This window comes from Phalacrocorax carbo, chromosome 9 (genome assembly GCF_963921805.1).
Source record: "Phalacrocorax carbo chromosome 9, bPhaCar2.1, whole genome shotgun sequence".
Taxonomy (NCBI): Eukaryota; Metazoa; Chordata; class Aves; order Suliformes; family Phalacrocoracidae; genus Phalacrocorax; species Phalacrocorax carbo.
In genome coordinates this window covers 33,443,783-33,453,306 of record NC_087521.1, presented here as the reverse complement: position 1 = coordinate 33,453,306, position 9,524 = coordinate 33,443,783, and positions in this window count along the sequence as shown.

The window sequence follows — 9,524 nt, the reverse complement described above, 5'->3', positions numbered from 1 at the left end:
ACAGCTTCCAAAGGCTGCTAGAACTCTTGTTCAGGCCTGCCTAAGCCAACATTAATCATGACCATGACAGAGAGCGTCCTTTAGTGTCTCCTCCTGAGGCAGTGGTGTATAGCTGTTGCGCTGAGTCAGTCTTTAGTTCTGTGTTGCATTTCTTCAAGCTGCATTTACTACTGAAGTTTTACTGCTGATTCAGCTGTTTGATTCATTGGCGAGTGCCAGTTGGGAAACTCAAATCAGCACTCTAAAGCATTAGCTGAGGGCTGATCTTCCATTCACTGTGTGTGACAGAATTACCTGATCCCCTTTACTTTGCTTTTATACCTAAAGCGTTGCTGACAAACTGCTAAATGGAAGCTAAGCACCATCCTCATGTGTGGTTACATGCTCCCATACAATCCTTTCAGCAACTGCCCTTCAGAAGTAGAGACAGAAGTGTAACAACAGTTGCACAAGTCAGGTTTCAAGGTTAAGTGAGAAGAATGAGAGCTGTTGTATATGGTTACAAGATAAAGCAGAAGGAGGATGGTCTACAATATGTGAAAAGATATAGGTGAGAACAGAGCTGCCTACTCACTTATTCAGGATTTCTAAGTTGTCATGTTCTCTAATAAGGAGCTATTGAAAAACCTCCTTTGAAGAACCATGCTCTGATTCTTTGCTTGTTGTGGAAGGGTGTGTAGTAAAGTCCAATCAGAAGCAATTCAAGAGTACGTGCATTTTGCAGTGGTTAGTAGTACATACAGCGTGCTGCACAGCAGTCGTGCCTGTCCTGGGAACATTTAGTTAAACAATACCAAGGGTGATGATTACCATCATGTTCTCTTCCAAATTAAAATCACTAAGTTATCAGAGCATAGGCTCAGCCTGCTTATGAGAATTGATCTTTATCTATGGTAAGGAAAACACTCTTACTACTTCCATTTCCATTGCCTGCAGATGGAGAAAGAGTAAAAAAGTGAGCATTAGGAGGTGGGGGAAAAAGTATTTGCATTTATTTTTGGGTGGTGGTGGGGTGGGGAGTGGCCCAAGGAAGAAAAAAGCAGGAAGACAGTAAACTATTCTAGTATTGAAATTTCCCTTAACTTTAGAAACAGAAAGCTAGCAAGCTTCTACTTGATTTTACATGAACCACTGCTACCTTTTAACAATAAGGCCCATGGAACAGTAGAATAGATTTCTAGTCCAGGACTCTCATTTCTGCAGAAAAACTACTACAAACTCCTCATTACAGCTATTTCTGCAGCTTTAACCTAGTTACAGTTCCAACTGGGATAACCAATGACACAGCCACATTGCATTTAACAAGTAACTAATTTGAAGCTAGTTACTTGATGCTTAGTTACACAGTTGTGCAGTAGCCATAATGTTTCACTAATTTAGTCCATACCTGATAGGCTAAATATCAACTTCAATGAATTTTGCTACTGAGAATTAGTATTTACTTGTTGCTGTGTCAAATAGTGGAGGTTGAGGAGCGGAAGAAATCTTCCAAAAAGAAGTGGCTACTCATGGCAACACTGACCACATAAAGACTTAAAAATGCAGTGGGACAGCACAGCATCATTAAACTTTGATTAATCAGGTGTTAAAGACCATGGGCATTTTTTTCTAAATATATATAGAGCTGTCTGAGGCAAATCACTTGGTGAAAGCTAAGCTACAGAAAGGCTCAAGCTGGATCTGAGATTATTATTTAAGTGACAACTAGATCTGTTACAGAACAAGAGAAAAGAATAATATCTCAAAAAAAAAGCTTTTAGCAAAGGTTCTGTTTTAAGTACAGGACTAGCGGGAAAAATATAATCTAGCTGTATTGTAGATACTCCCTTACCCTCCAGGCTTAGGCAATATCTAGGGGGAAGGGTTTGATTTAAGCCCGGAGAACAAGAATTGATCAGGTAGCTAAAACATTTAAAAGCTTCCACCAGTCTCATGTAGCTTCAGCTGTGGGGCATGTCTGGAGAAATGTGCACGCTCAGCATCTGCAGAGCTGAAGTTCCAGCAGAGCTGTTCCTTGAGACAATGGGTAGCACATGCTCCTACTTAAATCTTACTACTTTTGAGTAAGCTCGGTCTGAGAACAGTGAGTCTCACAACATGCCAAAGGACTAGGGCAGCCCAGTTGGCTGGCTTAATTCAGCACTGCTTGCAACACATGCAAGTGCAGTATGACAGACTCAAGAGCAGCAGCCTGTGACCATGACCGCTGAAGGCTCCCAGAACCAGCCTTCAGCAGCAGAGGCAGCATGCTTTCCTACAAAAGCAGGGCTTGGATCCCCTTCCCTAAAATAAAAATTAGCTTTTATAATTTGCTTGGAAGGGGTCAATTATAACTTAAGTGTAACATTGAAATGTGACAATGCATTGCAAGGCTAACAAATGGGCAGGGTAAGAGCTTCTGCATCAGAGATTTGAGCAAAAGGTGATTCTTAACAGTATAATTTGGATTGTTTCTGCCCAAAGCACTGGAAGTTTCAGTTCTGAAGGTACCAGAAAAAGCGTAATTAGCCCATACTAAGCAGCACTTCTTGCTTCAGGCTCCACAACTAACCTACTTAGTCCACACTGGCCATTTATGGGAATACGTAATAGAGCAGAAAGTCAAATACCCACTTGGAATGTGTAACTGCAGTTCTTGCCACACTGAAACATCTTATGTTCGGTGTTTTAATGGCATGTGCCCAAAGCACAGCCTTTAACATAACAACAGAAAGTAAGACAGAATAGGCCAACTCATCTCTTAGCTCAAAGTCATCCCTCCACCAAGAAGTACTTAAGAAATACACAGATGCAGCAATGACACAAGAGTAGGATGTGCAGTAAGATGCTTCCTCTCCCTTTAAGTCTCATACATCCACTGACTCTTACTCAGCACCTGATGAATCACGACTGTGGTATTTAATAGGACTGGATGTGTCACATTCCCTATGATAATTATTTAGTCAGCAAGTCCACATACAGAAGCCTTGTTAACAAGAATTAAGAAGGGTGCTATGGTGAACAGCAGATGACAAAAAAACAGTGCTCCAGTATCTAGTTTACTTATGTACACCTCCATGACTGCACCAGGACAGATTTTAGACTGTGCAACTGGACTTGCAGAGGTCACGTATCAAGTTTAGGCTATTGAATCAGGATAATTGGTTTTCATTGTTTGTACTACTTTTACATGGCCATAAAAATTACTGGTTTGGATAATATCTTCAATACAACTGACTAGTACTGCCGATGTAATTACAGTAAGATTGAGCTGTTAGAAGCTCATAGAAGAACAGCTCATAAAAGTAACCCGCATGTAAAATTTCCTGTGTGGCAGATACGCACAACAGTGTCTCCAAAACAAAGACTACTGATCTGTATTTGGTGCTGACTCTCAGAAAGGAAACATTTCAAACAGATTGTCTCACGCAGATCTGAAGTATGCCAAGCATTAGGTCATTTGTTGCTTCCTTCTCATCACCAGAAATAGCTCGATGGCCTGAGGTTCAAAGCCCCACATACTGAAAGTGTGACTGTCCATACAGATGCAATGCTGCTTGGGATGCTGTCTGGCTATATAGTCCAAGTCACCCTTACAGAAGGAGATTTGGAGTAACTACTTAAGCTGTTTTGCAACTCTTTTCCTTAAGATAAAACTGTAACCATAGAAGGAAACACAAAACAGTGAATTCAACGATGCCTGTTAAGCATTTATCAGCTGGAAGATAATCATGACCTTAAAGTGCACAGTTTCAAGATTGTGAAGAGAAAAATAGTTGTCATGACAATTCTGAGACTGTAATAGCACCAAAAACACAGTACGGAGACTTCTCTCCCCCTCACTTTCTTCGGTTGCGTATGCCTATAAAACAAGAACTAGCTTTTCCACCACCCACCAGTTTTTGAAGTGACATGCAGCAAGGAAGTTACTTTTACTTAAGAATCAAGAGCTTTTCTGAGACACCAACTGCTTGTAACTTTCCATCACTGAAGATCTTGCTACTTATTATGTCTCATTATACAGAGTTGCAGAAAACGGGGTGCTAGGGGTGAAAGTGTAGCCTTACTGTTTGTCTAGTAAATACATGCTAGTATTTGAGAACATGGGATCTACGACAACGCTCAGACCAAGTCTCCAATTTCCAAATGGACTAAGCAGCCACCACGCAGTGCTCTTTCATCTTCGGTACATTGCTATTAAAGGACTCTGAAACAGTTGTTTAAAAATGGTTCTTACAAGTTGCTGTGCCAACCAAAAATGGACAACTAGAATAAAGCCGGCAGCAGCACCACATAGTTCATAGTCCAAACATGAGCATATAATCAGATACAGGAAAAACTGAAATCCCCTGAAGTCCCCCCTAAAGACAGTATAAAGGCTACCTACTGAAAATACCATTTTAGGTGAGGTGGCAAGCCAAGCCCAGTTTAGAAAGAACACCGGGTGCTTTATTGCTGCATAAAAGGTAGATATCATTTGATAGTTGTGTTGTCTGCATAGACAAAATACTTCTGTTAAGATTCCAAGTTCAGTTACAGTAAATTCACCCACAAGCTGATGCATTCCAAATGCACACATACAAAACCCCACCCAAGCGATGCCCAAGTTTTGGAAGTTAAATTTATCTTGTTTGCAGGGCTTTTAGAAAAGTAGGAATCCACTACTTCAATTATTTCATGGCAGGACAGAGACCTCTTACATTAGGCTGGATTATCAGGTGTCAGGAGCAGCAAAGGAAGTGCTCGATGACTTCACCAGAATGCTTACGTAAAGCTCAATTTCAGCTCTAATTCTAGGCTTTTCCACAGTCTACAAAGCATACCACTTGAGAGGCTATTTTTCCCCAACTGCTTTTCTACATCAGGAATAGAAACAAATCTGAAATACTGTTTTAGGAGGCAGAATCAAAATGTAGCTTAATGTGTTTCCTGTCACTCAGTTTAACAAGCAGCTACTTCCCCCAGCTAAATGCTTGTTTCTATGCTCATACCAGTTTGTCCCCTGTAAGCAGCACAACAAGGAGATCACTCCCACACTAATAAAAGATCTTTCACTGATTCAGAACAATTAACCTTTCCAAAAAGACATTATTTTCTTCTTTCAGAGTTCTGGATGTCACACAGCACAGCTTGTTTCAGTAGTTCTGTTTACAGCTGTACTGGTGTAACTAAGGGGGTGACAGGCTACACAGAAGCACTGCAGGGGAAAGCACATCCCCGAAGGTACAAACCTCCTACAAACAGCACAGTCTTGCGACTAATTCACAGCTTAAGCATGCATTATGCGAGGTTGATTGCTCAGCTAACTCCCCGGCCACCTGGGAATTAGCTAGCTGTAATATCCTCCAAACAATACACACAAATAAAAAGTATCTTTTGGAAAAGGCAGCTAAGTAGGAAAAAAAATCAGAATTTAATCACTGGCTAAACTGTAGATTCTCACTAACAGCAGCTATTTAAAGCTAAAAACATGTAATTCAAAAGACTGAGGACATTAATACTCAATACTGACCAACTGCAGTCTTGTTAGCCGATGCTGAAAAGTAAGGTAATCCTAAGTGATTGAAGTAATTTGGACAAGCAAACGCCCTAGAAAAGCCATGTAACCACTGTCTTCACAAGCTCTCTTCTGCTAAGCAACCATGCTTTGCAGAAGTAGTGCTTGCTTCTTTGTGCTAGGCTGAATGCTGTGAGTGGCACACACTACTTTCTGGAGACTACTTGCAAGGAAAGACTGCACATCTACAATCCCTGTTAGGGTGGATCATGCTGCTCTACAACCTGCATCTGTAACAGCCTGTAAATCAACAGCTTATCAGTGCTGACAGGCCTGAGAGTAACACCGACGCTGGCAGGTGGGCCACATCCAAGGACTCACCATCAGTATTAGAACCCCATTTTTTATCTCTACAAGTGTGGAAAGATGTACTTTAGTAAAAGCCCAAACTGAGCAAGCCCCTTACCAGTGTCTGAAAAAGCTTGCAATTATGAGAACATAGCTATTAACAGCTTTATTTCCTTCTTGTGCTTTTTAACACGGCTACTTTGGCAGCAAGAGGTCTTACCAGGGCAGAGGGGGAAGCCTTCCAGGATATAACTAGCAACGGGTAGAATAAGCGAGGAAGATTCTTACTTCAGATTGGCCATGGCGGATCACTCAAAAGCACTTCTGAAAAACAAAAAGCCCCTAAATCTCCTAACGCAGGTATTAAGAAATTACTTCAGCCAGGGTTAGTTCGCTTTGCTAAAGTGAAACAACAGCTGATTTCAGCTCTCCAACACCAGCACCAATCGACATCTTAGGTGTCTAATACTATCCATATCTATTTGGTATGCATTTACTCCCAGTCTGGTATCACAAAAGGCTGAAAAAGTGACGATGCTGTTGCTCCAAACTAGATGTCAGAAGTTAAATATTTAAGGAGAAATACCTTCTATTTAAGGAGCTTAACTTATTCAGAAGATTGCAGTAAGGTTCTTCAAATACAACATGCAACCTCATTTAAGTGTTAAAACTTTAAGGACTTTTTCTCCTGTTAGTTTTCATAGCAATGAAATATGTAATCGCCACTCCCAAAACCACATGGTTTCTACATTCAAGTTTTCCCCTCTATGTTTGATTTAGATGGGAGGTTACTCAAGCAGTAGTATTTATAAACAAGATTTGACTCTGTTAGGAAGAATACAGACTATTTAGAGATTCAGATGCAAGTTTAAATGTTTTCAGCTTAGGTTTATTTCAGGAACACTAAAACTGTATTTGCTCTGTAGACCTGTGACTGACTATATTTACACAGAAAACCACTCCCCCAATCCTGTAGAAAAACCATCTCTTCTCACCTTGAAAGATCAAACTTCCACAAATAAAATGTTTACATCAGTAATTATGTCTACAGCTTGGAAGCCAGGGGAAAAAAAAGTGTATGCTGGAGAGATGATTTGGAAGCCAGTTTAAAAAAAATACAGGGAGTTTTAAAAATTAAAGTTTACAATACTGGAACAGCTGATGCACTAACACAGCCTGTATGTGCATAGGGTACATTTCTAGTACTAACCTAGTGTCTTGTGCCTGTCACAAGAAGTGTTATTCATAAAGCCTGAAACAGAAGGTTTGATTATTCAATAATGGCAGGTAGATCAAATCCTTCACCTTTACTGCTAGCATTCAGAGACAAACTGTTATTTTGAAAAATATGTAACGTGAAGTGATGCTACTATGCAGAACAGTAAATTCTCATTTGACTTCAAGCATCTACTTCAAGTTTTGAAAGACAGACCCATCTGATGGCAGATGACAAGTCCCTTGCAACATCTAAATTAAAGCTGCCGTACAAATCTTCAGCTTCTCTGTAGCACTGCACGCTGTTGTTTTGCAAGGCTGCACGACTTCCCCAGTGTAGTTGTAATAGCCTCACTATTGTTACCAATGTGACCTTGTAGTCCTTAGAAATAATGTAAGGAAATTAATGTGATTTGTAACCAAATTCCATATACCTTGCACCCCTTTGCTAGGCAACAGGAGAGAAATTATTCAGAGAGTTTAGCAGCACAAGATAAAACATGCAAAAACTGACTAGAATCCAATCTTAAGTAAACCCTGGCAACGGGCACTCTTCTTCCATAGCTGCTAAATTAGCTAACGGTAACATTTGATACAAATATGTTAGCTATCATAATAGAAAATTACATACCAGAAAGGATAAAAACAGTCTCTTACAATACTGCTCTTATTCTGTCCAAACACAAGATTACCAAATCAGTCTTAAAAAAAAAAGAACTTTTTACATTTGGAATTAAAAGATTGCATGATGCACGCCAAGACACCCCCCCACAGCTAACGGGCTGGGATGAAAGCAGCAGTTACATCAGTTGAGAACTAAACCTCTTCTCTCGGTGCTAGGCTGCTAATAACACACATCAGTTAATGCATCACTGATTTCCACACATGTTTTGTAACGCATGGGATTGTAGTTAAGACCTGCAGCCACAAAGCACAACAAAGTCTGGACATAGTTTGTTCAGTAAAAATGGGACTGCTTCTCCCTGGAGATCTCTGAAGCCATTAACAAGAGCTACTCTGACAAGTTGAGCACGTAATATCATTTTACTGGTGTGACTGGAAAAAGTAAATACAAAGTGAATATTATTGTTAGCTGCAGAGCTGACAGGAAACCCAATAAGGAGATTTTCCTCACACAAATATTTATGACAGAGTACTCTATGTCGTAAATATTTTCATGACTATTCATACCCAGAAGAGATACTGCACTGCTGCAAAACATACCCAGACCAGATTCAAGAAACAACTACTACTTCAGTGGATATAATGCACTAATTCAGGCTTCCTAAGGCTTGCTAAACTTTGTGTCTTCTCCAGCAGCAACACTCACACAGAAATAATGAAAAACAGCATGCAGAATTATGTTTGAATAACTTAATATCCATTTTTCTCAACCTGGAAACAGGAATGTGCCACAGCTGGGGAAACTGTAAGTAAGCATTTAACAGTATCAAGGGGTTTTGTTTGCTTGGTTGTTTTTTTTTTGTTTGTTTCCTGTCTCACATACACACATACGATAAATATGAAGGAATTTATTGCTGATAGTTAACAGTAAAGCATAATTTACTCCATGACTAGCAAAGAAGGTTTGACCTTTCATTTTTATCATCCAGCTGTTACTGACTGAACTTTTCTGTTGTCAACTTCATATTCCTTGGGATTTTTCCCCCTTTATACCTGCACACTAAGTACTTCACAACTTTTTACCACACTTGTCTGAGCGGTTTGCAATCGCTTAGATAACAAGGGGTTTGGGGAAGCTTAGCTCTGACCTTCATCTGTACAGAAATACAGCAGTTCCACACAGACAGAGGTTCTGAACCACAAGGCAGATGCTTGCTAACCACCACTGGAAAAAATGTTGCCTATTTACTTAGAGAATAGAAACACCATGGGGAAGAGCATTAAAACAAAACAAAAAAGAGAACTAAACGCTTGAGACAAAAATAAAAGAAGCTAAGTCTCCTGAACATCTACAAAATCTGACACAGAGAGCACAGTATTTCATTACATAAAAAGAAGCTCAGTGTTAGAACAAGAATCGATATTTTTAATATTTCTAGAATATTTTTGCTGTGATTTTAAGTGCATTCCAAGTTCTTTTATCTACGTGTAAATGCATTATGTCAAGAGCAATATGTGACTACTGAACAGAATTAAAACATCTTATCCCAGAAATCTCTCATTATTTTGTCTCTTTTGTCAAGGAAGCCACATGATACATTCAACAGTGTTATTTGGGTGCTACTTATTCAGCTATTCTTATAAAATAATACTGTAAGATACAGCCATTCCTATACTTGCCTTTTCCTATTGAGCATCACATATGGGGAAGACTTTGGGCAAAATTGCTGTATATTCTGCAATTAATATACTAAAGACATTTTCAAGTAAGTTATTTTTTTCTAATTTACTTAACAGCTGTCACCTAAGGTCTAGGATTAAATATGACCAAAGACCAGTGTCACGCTTAGAGTGGCTTGAT